The sequence below is a fragment of the Phalangium opilio genome, unplaced genomic scaffold (genome assembly GCF_054372755.1).
Source record: "Phalangium opilio isolate 3A_F unplaced genomic scaffold, DU_Popi_V2 ptg000075l_1, whole genome shotgun sequence".
Taxonomy (NCBI): domain Eukaryota; kingdom Metazoa; phylum Arthropoda; class Arachnida; order Opiliones; family Phalangiidae; genus Phalangium; species Phalangium opilio.
Genome location: NW_028324184.1, coordinates 887738 through 902729, shown reverse-complemented (window position 1 = coordinate 902729; position 14992 = coordinate 887738). Strand labels below are relative to the sequence as shown.

At 36.1% G+C, this 14992-nt stretch overlaps 4 long non-coding RNA genes across 5 annotated transcripts; 1 reads left to right on the top strand and 3 right to left on the bottom strand.

Annotated features, from left to right (window-relative positions):
• Positions 1-603: 603 nt before the first annotated feature.
• LOC149658640 (uncharacterized) lies at positions 604-4943 on the bottom strand. The gene is made up of 2 exons (XR_016369874.1): positions 2606-4943; positions 604-2541 (listed from the first exon to the last, which is right to left on the bottom strand). It is a non-coding gene; the product is annotated as an uncharacterized LOC149658640 (long non-coding RNA).
• A 912-nt stretch (positions 4944-5855) lies between these two features.
• LOC149658639 (uncharacterized) lies at positions 5856-10233 on the top strand. Its single transcript, XR_016369872.1, has 3 exons — positions 5856-8118; positions 8183-8505; positions 8610-10233. It is a non-coding gene; the product is annotated as an uncharacterized LOC149658639 (long non-coding RNA).
• LOC149658638 (uncharacterized) lies at positions 8760-10725 on the bottom strand. The gene is made up of 2 exons (XR_016369873.1): positions 10323-10725; positions 8760-9229 (listed from the first exon to the last, which is right to left on the bottom strand). It is a non-coding gene; the product is annotated as an uncharacterized LOC149658638 (long non-coding RNA).
• A 1276-nt stretch (positions 10726-12001) lies between these two features.
• On the bottom strand, positions 12002-14147 carry LOC149658637 (uncharacterized). Of its 2 annotated transcripts, XR_016369858.1 has the most exons (3): positions 12523-14147; positions 12364-12469; positions 12002-12134 (listed from the first exon to the last, which is right to left on the bottom strand). It is a non-coding gene; the product is annotated as an uncharacterized LOC149658637 (long non-coding RNA). The 2 variants fall into 2 exon arrangements; XR_016369859.1 differs by having other exon boundaries at positions 12300-14147.
• Between the last annotated feature and the right edge of the window lie 845 nt (positions 14148-14992).

Below are 14992 nucleotides of genomic sequence, written 5' to 3'. Positions count from 1 at the left end.
AATAGGTAATGATTGTCCATTCATTTAGGCCTAGCGTTCATTCATTTAGGCCTAGCGTTCATTCATATAGGCCTAGCGTTCATTCATATAGGCCTAGCGTTCATTCATATAGGCCTAGCAGTGTTCATCTATTTGAATTTCGTGCCCGGGGTATGGTGCACCCGAGTCCGCTTTTAGCGCCCCCTCCCGTCTCAGGAAATTTGCTTAGTTGTAAGTTGCAGGGAAGATGAGCCGGTTCATTCGTTTCTGGAAGCCGTCGAAGAAGGTCGCTTGGATCTCGGATCGTGATCCCGGCTTTTGAGGTCGAGTCTTTCTAGCTCCGCCATTTCGCTGATGGTTTTTCCCGAGGACGGAAGCTGAATTCGAAGCTCTTCAAAGGAGGAAATTTGGAAGTTAGGAGGTCGATTCTTGATCGTTCCGCCATTTCGTTGATCGTTTTTCCCGAGGAAGCAAGCTGAATTGGAAGTTCTTCAACGGCGGCCATTGCTTCGCCTCGTGGTGCTTTTAACAGTCCGTAAGCCTAACCTTTACAATAATCCAAACTCATCTAGCTCCCCTTAAATTATTTATTTTATTTCAAGTATTTAAATTAATTAGGCAGTGTTAAATGTTAGTGAATTTTATTTATTTATTAAAACTTAAGTACCATAAACAAAATTCTACAACGAGATGCTGGACAAGAGAGAATCCCTTAATAATTAGTTTAGGGGCTATTATTTAAAGATATTAAACGGGGTACGTAATTAATTTAGAGATAAAGCGACAGATTTTCGAAAATCAAGTCCCGAAGAAATAATTTTAAGACACGAGGTTGCCCTAAGCCTAAGTTAAGCCTTGTCCAATTTAAACCCTAGTTATTTAGGGGGTCTGTCCGTGGGAATAGTTTTAAAAAAAAGCAGGTTTTCCTAAAATTAGTCAAGGGGATATTTTAAAGTAATTTAGAGATAAAGCGACAGATTTTCAAAAATCAAGTCCCGAAGAGATATTTTTAAGACACGAGGTTGCCCTAAGCCTAATCCCTTTTAAACCCTAGTTATTTAGGGGGGTCTGTCCGTGGGAATAGTTTTAAAATAAAAGCAGGTTTCCTAAGATTAGTCAAGGGGGTATTTTAAATTTGTTTAGACATAAAGCGACAGATTTTCGAAAGTCCCGAAGAGATAATTTTAAGACACGAGGTTGCGCTAACCTAAGCCTAAGTTAAGCTTATTCCCAAGGTTTTTTATTTATCGGTTCTGTGGGAGTTAGTTTAGGGGATGTTTTAAATTATTTTCATGATTACGTTACGAAATTTAATTTAAAACAAATGGTAGATTTTTTTCTAAAATTAGTTTAGGGGATGCTTTAAATTAATAGGGTACATAAAATGGATTTTCAAAAATTGTCTTAACAATTTTGGGAAATAATTATTTAGCCAGATTATTTAATTAACGTTGGCCATCGTGGTAATCAAGCCTTTCTTTAATTCGGGGTAGTTGGTCGCCTGTTTTGGTAGCGTGTTTTTTAATTAAGGACACAATTTGCTTAAATTATTTAAATCTAAGAGATTATTTCGTTCTGCCCAAAAATAGGCAATAGTTTAAGATGCGTTATTAATGTTTTCATTTATAAATGCGGCTGATATTCTTGGATTTTTCCGTTGCTTGTCATTCCGAGACTTATCCATTCCCGATGACTTCCGCTGTTCTGGACTTGCTATGTATCATTCCTGATGACACGCTTCGTTGGATTCACCGTTACATGATGTCTTCTGGACTTGCTACGTATCATTCCTGATGACACGCTTCGTTGGATTCACGTCACATGATGTCTTCTGGACTTGCTCTTTCTCTCAGCGCTGACTTAAAGACATGGAGGAAATCATCGAAGCTAGAAGAGACCAAATACATCTTTTTTACTTGAAAATTTTTCATGTAACCACTTAACTTAATTTTTTCGTGGAAATTTTATTTGTAACTACTTATAATTTTTTTCGCGTTCAAACTTTAACTTACAAACCTCTTTAATATTTTTTGTGTTCGGAATTTTTGTAAACACTTTGGTTTTTTTGTTTTTTATTGAATAAATTTTGCCTTAAACCTCGTTCTTTCTTTTCTTGAATTTTTAATATACTAGACTTGGTTTCGATTTTTTTGCCTCTGGACTTAGGGGGATATTTTTAGGCCCCTTTTTAAGCTTTTTATTAAATATAAAAGGCAAAAAACATTATAAAAAAAATTATTTTATACAAAAAAAATTTTTTATATAAAAAAATGTAAAATTTATAAAAAAATTAATAAAAATACAAAAAAAAGCACGCAAAAAAGGTCAAAAAAAGTCCAGCGCTTGTTTTTTTCGTTCCACATGTAGTATCGAAACTTTAAGCTATACTTACTGAACCACCCCCCACGTAAGCCTTGCGGGCCCAATTTAAATTTAACAAGTCCCCTTTTTAACTCGGGAATTATTAAACTAAGGCCCGCTGTGGAGCCCCCAAAACCAGGAAACTTCGTCCTAAGCATGGGATTTCCAATGAAAGTCCACTCGCAGACGTCCAACTTCTTCCTGCGCAAGAAAAATTCGAATTAATATTTGGAAAAAGGCACAAGAATAACTTGAAATTAATTACCTTAATATGAGAATCCACTTGAATATTCTTGCATGATGTAACGCAAAATGCTCAGGCATAAAACAAATACTATTATTTGACATTAAATGGCAAACTCCTAACGTTAAACTAAATACCTTAGAACGGGGAAGTAAAATAATACCATAAAAACCTAAGCCTCGCCTTAAAGCCGCTTAAAATCGTGTTTACTTTTAAAGGACAAAGCGTATAAGCAACCTTCTACCTTAAACCTAAATAAGAAATTTATTTCGATCCTACAAAAGTCCCTCAACGAGTTGCCAAACGCTTTTCCCCTAAAAATATTTATAATTAAAATCATAAACTAGATGCCTTAATACCGCAAGGGGAATCTCACCCTTAAAATCCTGATTACGCGGCGTTCATTATTCTTAAAAGGGAGGGCTAGGACCAGTGAGCACCTATTCCATATTCCAGCATTTTATTTATGTCCTGACGAAAAGAAAAATCCCTAAAAACAACAGGACACGTAGCGCTTTCCTTCTAAGAATAAATTGAATAATAAATAATAAACTAAACAGCCCAATAATTGCCTACAATGTTTGACAGGCTGTCGAAATAGTCTTTTTGCTAATGAGATTCCCTTTAAACGGATAAAATAAAAGTGTAGACCTGAATTGAGATGAAGGGGCTTGTCCCGTTAATATTGATAAAATTACTATTAATAAGATTTAATTACTTGACTGAGAGACTAAAATGTCTAAATTGTTTTCCTAGTGGGATTCAGTTTCAACGGATAAAATCATCAAAGTGTAGACCCGAATTAAGACGAAGGGGATTGTAACGGGGCTTGCCATTTTTTGTCAAATAAATAGTAATTGATTCTAGAATGCAACAGAAATTGCTCCTTTGGAAACGGATGATAGCTCAAATCAAATCTGTTCAATTCAAACGATACAAATTAAAATTATTATCATCTTAAATGGCCCAAGTATTTTAGGGGTTAAAGCTAAACTATCTTTACACAGCATTCACCCGTCCCAATCTGTCATCGGCAAAAAGCTATCCTCGCGTATTGGGAAACTAAACAAAAATAATTCCTTCCAGAATCAACGCAAATTGCTCATTTGCTATCAGATAATAACTAAATATAAATCTGTTCAATTCAAATGGCTGCTGAAATCTAAATTGATTTGAAACTAAGAATCTACGCTGTACCAAGCAACATTGGCTTGTCCAAAATCATCAGGAATTATTTCTAAAGTTTACTCGAGTTAAGAGTATCGTCCCATTGTGGAGAAACAAATTATAGTAGCTTCCCAAAAAGCATCTGGTCTAACATTCGAAATAACACTCGATAGATAGTGTTTCCCATTGAAAGGGTGGCAGGGGGTAACTTGCACACGATTAGCAATCTGAATGATCTCAAAGTTGAAATATTTACGGCGTTAACCAAAGAGAAAACAATAGTGCTAAAGTTATCCCTGTTCAATGGGAAACTACCTATTCAATGTAACAAAATACTTCAAGGATTGTTTGTTAGTCTCGATAATAAAGTTTGAAGAGACAAACGGCAACCAACTGAGGTTGGAAAATTAAAAATAAATAAGTCTCAGATATAAACTGACAAAAAAGAAGAGCATTTGCCTCAGCTATCAGCATCCAAAATTATTCAATTATTAAAATGACCAACAAACAGGATTTACCCAAAAAGAAATTGGCCCTAACCGCAACTATGCCGTAAAGCATTTTAAATCAAGCATTTGAAACAAATTCAAATGTTCGGAATCGAATAGCTTCCAAAATTATCGAGATAGCTTCATTACCTCTACAAATAGTCAACAAAACTCATCCAAGGCTTACCCAATTTAATAGCAAACTATCAATTTCCACTTCAAGTCAAAATCAAAAACCTGATAACCACGCTACACCCCGACACTTAGGCCTTGGTCACACCTAAGTAATGGTATAGCATCGTTTTTCAAAGACTTTCAACGCCTGATTTTAATGTTGATTAATTAACGTACCTTTCTACTTATAATACGATTATAAATAATAATAAAAACCTTAATAATTTACCAAATCCAGGGTATTTTCGCTCTTTCTTCACGGGATTTTCCTTCCTTCCGCATTACGGTGACACACGAGGGGCGTTAAAAGCAGACGACACATATTGGTGTCATTTGAACCATGGAGGAAGTATACTGTAATCGTTGCTATGGTGACTCCGGTTATACACCAAAAAGACCTCATCTTGAATCGCCATGTTAAAAATATGCTAATTAGGTTGATTTTCATTAGATTTCAAGATCACGCACCTTTTAGCGCGTTCAGTACTGTCAATTAAGTAGTTAAACTAACGATGTTTCACATTTTAATAGATTTTTATCATGGTTTTCATTGGGCTTGCGCTGTCATTGACGAAAAAGGACCTTCAAGCTCCTTTCTTCTATACTCTATAGCTCGTGCGGCTTGATCGAGTGGGCTATAGTAATTGGCGGCACTTTCAAGTTTTTCAAGTGAGATTGATTGAAGAGGAGGGGTTGTGTCCAATTCCAGCGCCATGGTCAGGGCCGGAAACTAAAAAATAATTCTTATAGGACACGTGTCCAGTGACCCACCTTTGATTGGGAAATTTATAGGGCATTGTCAACTGGAGTGCTCAAAAATAGTGTCGCATCTGCAGTCAAGCTATCATTTTATTGGACAATGTCCAGTGTCCCGCGTTTATTTCCGGACCTGGGAAAGGCACTATAAAGACTATATTACATAGAATAACTAAAATAACTTACGCATTGGCCTAAATGATATTTAGTTATTCTATGTAATATAGTCTTTATAGTGCCTTTCCCAGGTCCGGAAATAAACGCGGGACACTGGACATTGTCCAATAAAATGATAGCTTGACTGCAGATGCGACACTATTTTTGAGCACTCCAGTTGACAATGCCCTATAAATTTCCCAATCAAAGGTGGGTCACTGGACACGTGTCCTATAAGAATTATTTTTTAGTTTCCGGCCCTGACCATGGCGCTGGAATTGGACACAACCCCTCCTCTTCAATCAATCTCACTTGAAAAACTTGAAAGTGCCGCCAATTACTATAGCCCACTCGATCAAGCCGCACGAGCTATAGAGTATAGAAGAAAGGAGCTTGAAGGTCCTTTTTCGTCAATGACAGCGCAAGCCCAATGAAAACCATGATAAAAATCTATTAAAATGTGAAACATCGTTAGTTTAACTAAGTAGTTAATTGACAGTACTGAACGCGCTAAAAGGTGCGTGATCTTGAAATCTAATGAAAATCAACCTAATTAGCATATTTTTAACATGGCGATTCAAGATGAGGTCTTTTTGGTGTATAACCGGAGTCACCATAGCAACGATTACAGTATACTTCCTCCATGGTTCAAATGACACCAATATGTGTCGTCTGCTTTTAACGCCCCTCGTGTGTCACCGTAATGCGGAAGGAAGGAAAATCCCGTGAAGAAAGAGCGAAAATACCCTGGATTTGGTAAATTATTAAGGTTTTTATTATTATTTATAATCGTATTATAAGTAGAAAGGTACGTTAATTAATCAACATTAAAATCAGGCGTTGAAAGTCTTTGAAAAACGATGCTATACCATTACTTAGGTGTGACCAAGGCCTAAGTGTCGGGGTGTAGCGTGGTTATCAGGTTTTTGATTTTGACTTGAAGTGGAAATTGATAGTTTGCTATTAAATTGGGTAAGCCTTGGATGAGTTTTGTTGACTATTTGTAGAGGTAATGAAGCTATCTCGATAATTTTGGAAGCTATTCGATTCCGAACATTTGAATTTGTTTCAAATGCTTGATTTAAAATGCTTTACGGCATAGTTGCGGTTAGGGCCAATTTCTTTTTGGGTAAATCCTGTTTGTTGGTCATTTTAATAATTGAATAATTTTGGATGCTGATAGCTGAGGCAAATGCTCTTCTTTTTTGTCAGTTTATATCTGAGACTTATTTATTTTTAATTTTCCAACCTCAGTTGGTTGCCGTTTGTCTCTTCAAACTTTATTATCGAGACTAACAAACAATCCTTGAAGTATTTTGTTACATTGAATAGGTAGTTTCCCATTGAACAGGGATAACTTTAGCACTATTGTTTTCTCTTTGGTTAACGCCGTAAATATTTCAACTTTGAGATCATTCAGATTGCTAATCGTGTGCAAGTTACCCCCTGCCACCCTTTCAATGGGAAACACTATCTATCGAGTGTTATTTCGAATGTTAGACCAGATGCTTTTTGGGAAGCTACTATAATTTGTTTCTCCACAATGGGACGATACTCTTAACTCGAGTAAACTTTAGAAATAATTCCTGATGATTTTGGACAAGCCAATGTTGCTTGGTACAGCGTAGATTCTTAGTTTCAAATCAATTTAGATTTCAGCAGCCATTTGAATTGAACAGATTTATATTTAGTTATTATCTGATAGCAAATGAGCAATTTGCGTTGATTCTGGAAGGAATTATTTTTGTTTAGTTTCCCAATACGCGAGGATAGCTTTTTGCCGATGACAGATTGGGACGGGTGAATGCTGTGTAAAGATAGTTTAGCTTTAACCCCTAAAATACTTGGGCCATTTAAGATGATAATAATTTTAATTTGTATCGTTTGAATTGAACAGATTTGATTTGAGCTATCATCCGTTTCCAAAGGAGCAATTTCTGTTGCATTCTAGAATCAATTACTATTTATTTGACAAAAAATGGCAAGCCCCGTTACAATCCCCTTCGTCTTAATTCGGGTCTACACTTTGATGATTTTATCCGTTGAAACTGAATCCCACTAGGAAAACAATTTAGACATTTTAGTCTCTCAGTCAAGTAATTAAATCTTATTAATAGTAATTTTATCAATATTAACGGGACAAGCCCCTTCATCTCAATTCAGGTCTACACTTTTATTTTATCCGTTTAAAGGGAATCTCATTAGCAAAAAGACTATTTCGACAGCCTGTCAAACATTGTAGGCAATTATTGGGCTGTTTAGTTTATTATTTATTATTCAATTTATTCTTAGAAGGAAAGCGCTACGTGTCCTGTTGTTTTTAGGGATTTTTCTTTTCGTCAGGACATAAATAAAATGCTGGAATATGGAATAGGTGCTCACTGGTCCTAGCCCTCCCTTTTAAGAATAATGAACGCCGCGTAATCAGGATTTTAAGGGTGAGATTCCCCTTGCGGTATTAAGGCATCTAGTTTATGATTTTAATTATAAATATTTTTAGGGGAAAAGCGTTTGGCAACTCGTTGAGGGACTTTTGTAGGATCGAAATAAATTTCTTATTTAGGTTTAAGGTAGAAGGTTGCTTATACGCTTTGTCCTTTAAAAGTAAACACGATTTTAAGCGGCTTTAAGGCGAGGCTTAGGTTTTTATGGTATTATTTTACTTCCCCGTTCTAAGGTATTTAGTTTAACGTTAGGAGTTTGCCATTTAATGTCAAATAATAGTATTTGTTTTATGCCTGAGCATTTTGCGTTACATCATGCAAGAATATTCAAGTGGATTCTCATATTAAGGTAATTAATTTCAAGTTATTCTTGTGCCTTTTTCCAAATATTAATTCGAATTTTTCTTGCGCAGGAAGAAGTTGGACGTCTGCGAGTGGACTTTCATTGGAAATCCCATGCTTAGGACGAAGTTTCCTGGTTTTGGGGGCTCCACAGCGGGCCTTAGTTTAAGTTTAATAATTCCCGAGTTAAACAGGGGACTTGTTAAATTTAAATTGGGCCCGCAAGGCTTACGTGGGGGGTGGTTCAGTAAGTATAGCTTAAAGTTTCGATACTACATGTGGAACGAAAAAAACAAGCGCTGGACTTATAATCATTTTTTTGACCTTTTTTGCGTGCTTTTTTTGTATTTTTATTAATTTTTTTATAAATTTTACATTTTTTTATATAAAAAAGGTTTTTTGTATAAAATAATAATCATTTTTTTGACCTTTTTTGCGTGCTTTTTTTGTATTTTTATTAATTTTTTTATAAATTTTACATTTTTTTATATAAAAAAGTTTTTTTGTATAAAATAATTTTTTTTCTGTTTTTTGCCTTTTATATTTAATAAAAAGCTTAAAAAGGGGCCTAAAAATATCCCCCTAAGTCCAGAGGCAAAAAAATCGAAACCAAGTCTAGTATATTAAAAATTCAAGAAAAGAAAGAACGAGGTTTAAGGCAAAATTTATTCAATAAAAAACAAAAAAACCAAAGTGTTTACAAAAATTCCGAACACAAAAAATATTAAAGAGGTTTGTAAGTTAAAGTTTGAACGCGAAAAAAATTATAAGTAGTTACAAATAAAATTTCCACGAAAAAATTAAGTTAAGTGGTTACATGAAAAATTTTCAAGTAAAAAAGATGTATTTGGTCTCTTCTAGCTTCGATGATTTCCTCCATGTCTTTAAGTCAGCGCTGAGAGAAAGAGCAAGTCCAGAAGACATCATGTGACGTGAATCCAACGAAGCGTGTCATCAGGAATGATACGTAGCAAGTCCAGAAGACATCATGTAACGGTGAATCCAACGAAGCGTGTCATCAGGAATGATACATAGCAAGTCCAGAACAGCGGAAGTCATCGGGAATGATAAGTCTCGGAATGACAAGCAACGGAAAAATCCAAGAATATCAGCCGCATCTATAAATGAAAACATTAATAACGCATCTTAAACTATTGCCTATTTTTGGGCAGAACGAAATAATCTCTTAGATTTAAATAATTTAAGCAAATCGTGTCCTTAATTAAAAAACACGCTACCAAAACAGGCGACCAACTACCCCGAATTAAAGAAAGGCTTGATTACCACGATGGCCAACGTTAATTAAATAATCTGGCTAAATAATTATTTCCCAAAATTGTTAAGACAATTTTAGAAAATCCATTTTATGTACCCTATTAATTTAAAGCATCCTCTAAACTAATTTTAGAAAAAAATCTACCATCTGTTTTAAATTAAATTTCGTAACGTAATCATGAAAATAATTTAAAACATCCCCTAAACTAACTCCCACAGAACCGATAAATAAAAAACCTTGGGAATAAGCTTAACTTAGGCTTAGGTTAGCGCAACCTCGTGTCTTAAAATTATCTCTTCGGGACTTTCGAAAATCTGTCGCTTTATGTCTAAACAAATTTAAAATACCCCCTTGACTAATCTTAGGAAACCTGCTTTTATTTTAAAACTATTCCCACGGACAGACCCCCTAAATAACTAGGGTTTAAAAGGGATTAGGCTTAGGGCAACCTCGTGTCTTAAAAATATCTCTTCGGGACTTGATTTTTGAAAATTTGTCGCTTTATCTCTAAATTACTTTAAAATATCCCCTTGACTAATTTTAGGAAAACCTGCTTTTTTTTAAAACTATTCCCACGGACAGACCCCCTAAATAACTAGGGTTTAAATTGGACAAGGCTTAACTTAGGCTTAGGGCAACCTCGTGTCTTAAAATTATTTCTTCGGGACTTGATTTTCGAAAATCTGTCGCTTTATCTCTAAATTAATTACGTACCCCGTTTAATATCTTTAAATAATAGCCCCTAAACTAATTATTAAGGGATTCTCTCTTGTCCAGCATCTCGTTGTAGAATTTTGTTTATGGTACTTAAGTTTTAATAAATAAATAAAATTCACTAACATTTAACACTGCCTAATTAATTTAAATACTTGAAATAAAATAAATAATTTAAGGGGAGCTAGATGAGTTTGGATTATTGTAAAGGTTAGGCTTACGGACTGTTAAAAGCACCACGAGGCGAAGCAATGGCCGCCGTTGAAGAACTTCCAATTCAGCTTGCTTCCTCGGGAAAAACGATCAGCGAAATGGCGGAACGATCAAGAATCGACCTCCTAACTTGCAAATTTCCTCCTTTGAAGAGCTTCGAATTCAGCTTCCGTCCTCGGGAAAAACCATCAGCGAAACGGCGGAGCTAGAAAGACTCGACCTCAAAAGCCGGGATCACGATCCGAGATCCAAGCGACCTTCTTCGACGGCTTCCAGAAACGAATGAACCGGCTCATCTTCCCTGCAACTTACAACTAAGCAAATTTCCTGAGACGGGAGGGGGCGCTAAAAGCGGACTCGGGTGCACCATACCCCGGGCACGAAATTCAAATAGCTGAACACTGCTAGGCCTATATGAATTAACGCTAGGCCTATATGAATGAACGCTAGGCCTAAATGAATGAACGCTAGGCCTAAATGAATGAACGCTAGGCCTAAATGAATGGACAATCATTACCTATTACCATTAACATCTGTCGTGACGTCACAAGTCAATTACCTCGTTGACGTCACCGGATATGACGTCACGCCACGTCACCGGATATGACGTCATGCAACGCTCATCCCGATATGACGTCATGCCACGTCACAGGATATGACGTCATGCCACGTCACCGTATATGACGTCATGCCACGTCACCGTATATGACGTCATGCCACGTCACCGTATATGACGTCATGCTACGTCACCGTATATGACGCCATGTCACGTCACCGGATATGACGTCATCTCACGTCATCGTACATGACGTCATGTCACTTCACCGGGTATAACGCCATGCCACGTCACAGGATATGACGTCATGCCACGTCACCGGATATGACGTCACGCCACGTCACCGGGTATGATTAATCTGACGTCATAACTGACGTGATCTGACGTCATAGGTCACGTGATCCGACGTCACAGGTCACGTGACTTTTCGTCGTTGTCGTCATAGGTCACGTGAATTGATGTCATAGGTCAAGTGACTAAACGTCATAGGTCACGTGATCTGACGTCATAGGTCACGTGACCGGGTTTAATTAATCCGTTCACCACCACATATAAACGAACACACACAGCGCGAAGGTAAATACTTAAAGGCAGACTTATAAATATTAATGCAATATTTTATTTCGAAATAAATTCCATTTGATACATTCGGATCGCTCTACTATGTTGAGCAAGCACTTTAATCATACTCTAAATCAGAGGGTATGAATCAAGTTTCTATACCTTAATTAGCAACTAACCATAATTAGTAAGCTTACAAGTAAAAATAAATTTATCAGGCAGACTTATAAATATCAATGCAATGTTTTATTTCGAAATATATTCCATTTGATTTATTCGGATTTAATAAAAATTAATAGCTAAAATACTTTTCAAAAATGTGTAATCATTCATTATAAAGTCACTTATTCTCTTTATTATTCGACTCTCCTGTTCTGTTATATTGAGAAAGCACTTTAATGTAGTGGATCTTATATAGCACGTCGTGTTATTTCCCCATAGAACCTAATACACTCAAAGGTGGTTTACTGCCATTACTCTATACCAGAGGGTACCAATCAAGTTTCTATAACATAGCCATAACTATAATTAGTAAGCTTATAAATAGAAATGATTTTATCAAATATTATTTTATAAATATTAATGCAGGTTTTTATTTTGAAATACATTCCATTGATACATTCGATTTTATTAAAAAGATTAATAATGAAAATTATAAAAATAATTTTATACACGCGTAACTTCTGAGCGTTGAGTCCAGGTACTGAAAATAATAAGAAAATTTCTAGTATTAACAAATTTTAATCGGCAAACTTTGTTTAACTGTAACCCTGGAGATCTATCTCGAGCTAGCGAAAGGGGAACGTTCCCAAAACACCCAAAACGCCCAAAAACACCACCCTTTGCCCGAAAACGAAGGCACGTTTACCTCAGAAAGCATGAAGATGATCCGCTAGCTAAGAGAGAGAAGATCCTTATAAAATGATAACTACCTTGTAGCAACTTAGCAAGACGGCCCAAGGGTTGGGCTCGTAATAGTAGTCACATCGTACCGCACTTAACAGGAGTACAGAAAACTTTAGTGAATAGCACCTGTAACTGTTTTAAAATTATTACTTCAATTTTAACATTCGAGTCCGAGACTATCTCACTCTGTTGCGGCGTTGATCAACATGATAAGTAACAGTCAACCAGCTTCTAATTTCCTCCCGACACCCAATAGCTAAACGAGTGACAGGGTGGGCTAACACACATAAACAACAATAAAACACTAAAACTTCATAAAACAAAGAATAAAACACTAAAACTTCATAAAACAAAGAATAAAACACACAAAAACTACAATAAAACTACGTAAAACACACATAAACTACAATAAAACTACATAAAACACACAAAAACTACAATAAAACTACATAAAACCACATACACAACAATAAAAGACACAAAAACTACAATAAAACTACATAAAACCCCCATAAACTACAATAAAACACACAAAAAGTACAATAAAACTACATAAAACACACAAAAAGTACAATAAAACTACATAAAACACACATAAACTACAATAAAACTACATAAAACACACATAAACTACAACAAAACTAAATAAAACACACAAAAAGTACAATAAAACTACATAAAACCACATAAACAACAAACAAACCACATAAACAACAATAAAACACACAAAAAGTACAATAAAACTACATAAAACACACATGAACAACAATAAAACACACAAAAACTACAATAAAACACACATAAACAACAATAAAACACACAAAAACTACAATAAAACACACATAAACAACAATAAAACACACAAAAACTACAATAGAGTTATCTCAGAATCCTTTGTGTGACGTCACCCATGCTATTTGTCCATAAAACCAAAGCGGTACCAAACATGGCCGCCCACTGCCAAAGCTAAGCCTGTGACGGTTTACCTAGGCACTGACGTCACAAATGAGGTAGCTCTATAGAACTACATAAAACACACATAAACAACAATAAAACCAAGAAGTGATATCTAGTTTATTAGGGAGAATGTATAAGATGCCTAGGTATTCGCGCGTCATTGTCCCAGTCCCCCTTTCAAAATACAAGGGGGGACGTAAAAGGAGATCGGGCTATTTCGCCTCTCCTCAGTCGGAGAATACGTAATTTTCGTCATTCGCGTTGCGCTGACGTGAGTTTTCAAGAACCAAGGAGATGCTGGTTGTACTTTTGAGTCGGGGATTAACTCCGGACCTACGTTTGGACTGGAGATAAAGCTTGAAATGTGGCGAACTTATACCTTCTCCCTAATAAACTAGATATAACTTCTTGATAAAACACACGATAACTAGATAAAACAAACAAACTACAATAAAACACAAACACTGCAATAAAACACAAAAACTACAATAAAACACTATAACTACAATTAAGCAAGCAAAATCTGCAATAATTCTGCATAAAACACAAAATCTGCAATAATTCTGCATAAAACACAAAATCTACAATAAAACTACATAAACTACATAAACTACAAAAAAAAAACTACATAAACTACAATAAAACTGCATAAAAACACATAAATATACAATAAAACTATATAAACTACAATAAAACTGGTAAATACACAATAACACAGCATGAAAACACAATAAATCGGCCCATAAAAACTACTAGAATTACCCATAAGTACTAAAATTATGAATAACAAGACGGCCCAAGGGCTCGTAATAGTAGCCACATCGTACGAGTGAATAACCCCTCTATACCCTACCCTAATGAGTGGATAACCCCTCTTTACCCTACCCTAAAGAGTGGATAACCCCTCTATACCCTACCCTAATGAGTGGATAACCCCTCTATACCCTACCCTAATGAGTGGATAACTCCTCCATACCCTACCCTAATGAGTTGTTCAGAAGTATCCGACCCCAAAAGATACAAGTTCAGAAGTATCCGACCCCAAAAGATACAAGTTCAGAAATATCCGACCCCAAATGATACAAGTTCAGAAGTATCCGACCCCACAAATAAGAGGGCTTCGCCCCCATCCTCGACTCTTGAGACACAGCGAGGGGGTAGACACTTGAGAACTCAGGTGTACAATATGCCTTGAACTCAATGTACTGTCAAAGCTGAACTCTGAGTTCCGAAGGCTTTGAACTCAATGCACTGTCAAAGCTGAACTCTTTTGAACTCAGGTGTACACAGAGATCCAAAGTGTCTACCCCCTCGAGACACAGTGACATATGAATTAACCGCCAAAGCTACCGAACGAGAACGAAACACACGAGGAGCGCAGTAGGAAACGGGGAAAACCGTTATCTATTTAATTAGCACATAAATAAAAATAAAAGAAAATAAAAATAAAAACCTAAAAGAAAAAAATCAGAAGTGTCCGACCCCACAGACAAAAATTCAAAAGTATCCGACCCCACAGATAAAAATTCAAAAGTATCCGACCCCACAGATAAAAATTCAAAAGTATCCGAGCCCACAGATAGAGAGGTACCCTCCCCCATCCCCGACACTTTAGAGATAACGATAAAAACTCGAATGTTCTATCGAGTCTCTATGGTTCAGTGGTAGCGAGCCTTACTGCTGCGCCAGCAGTCTGGG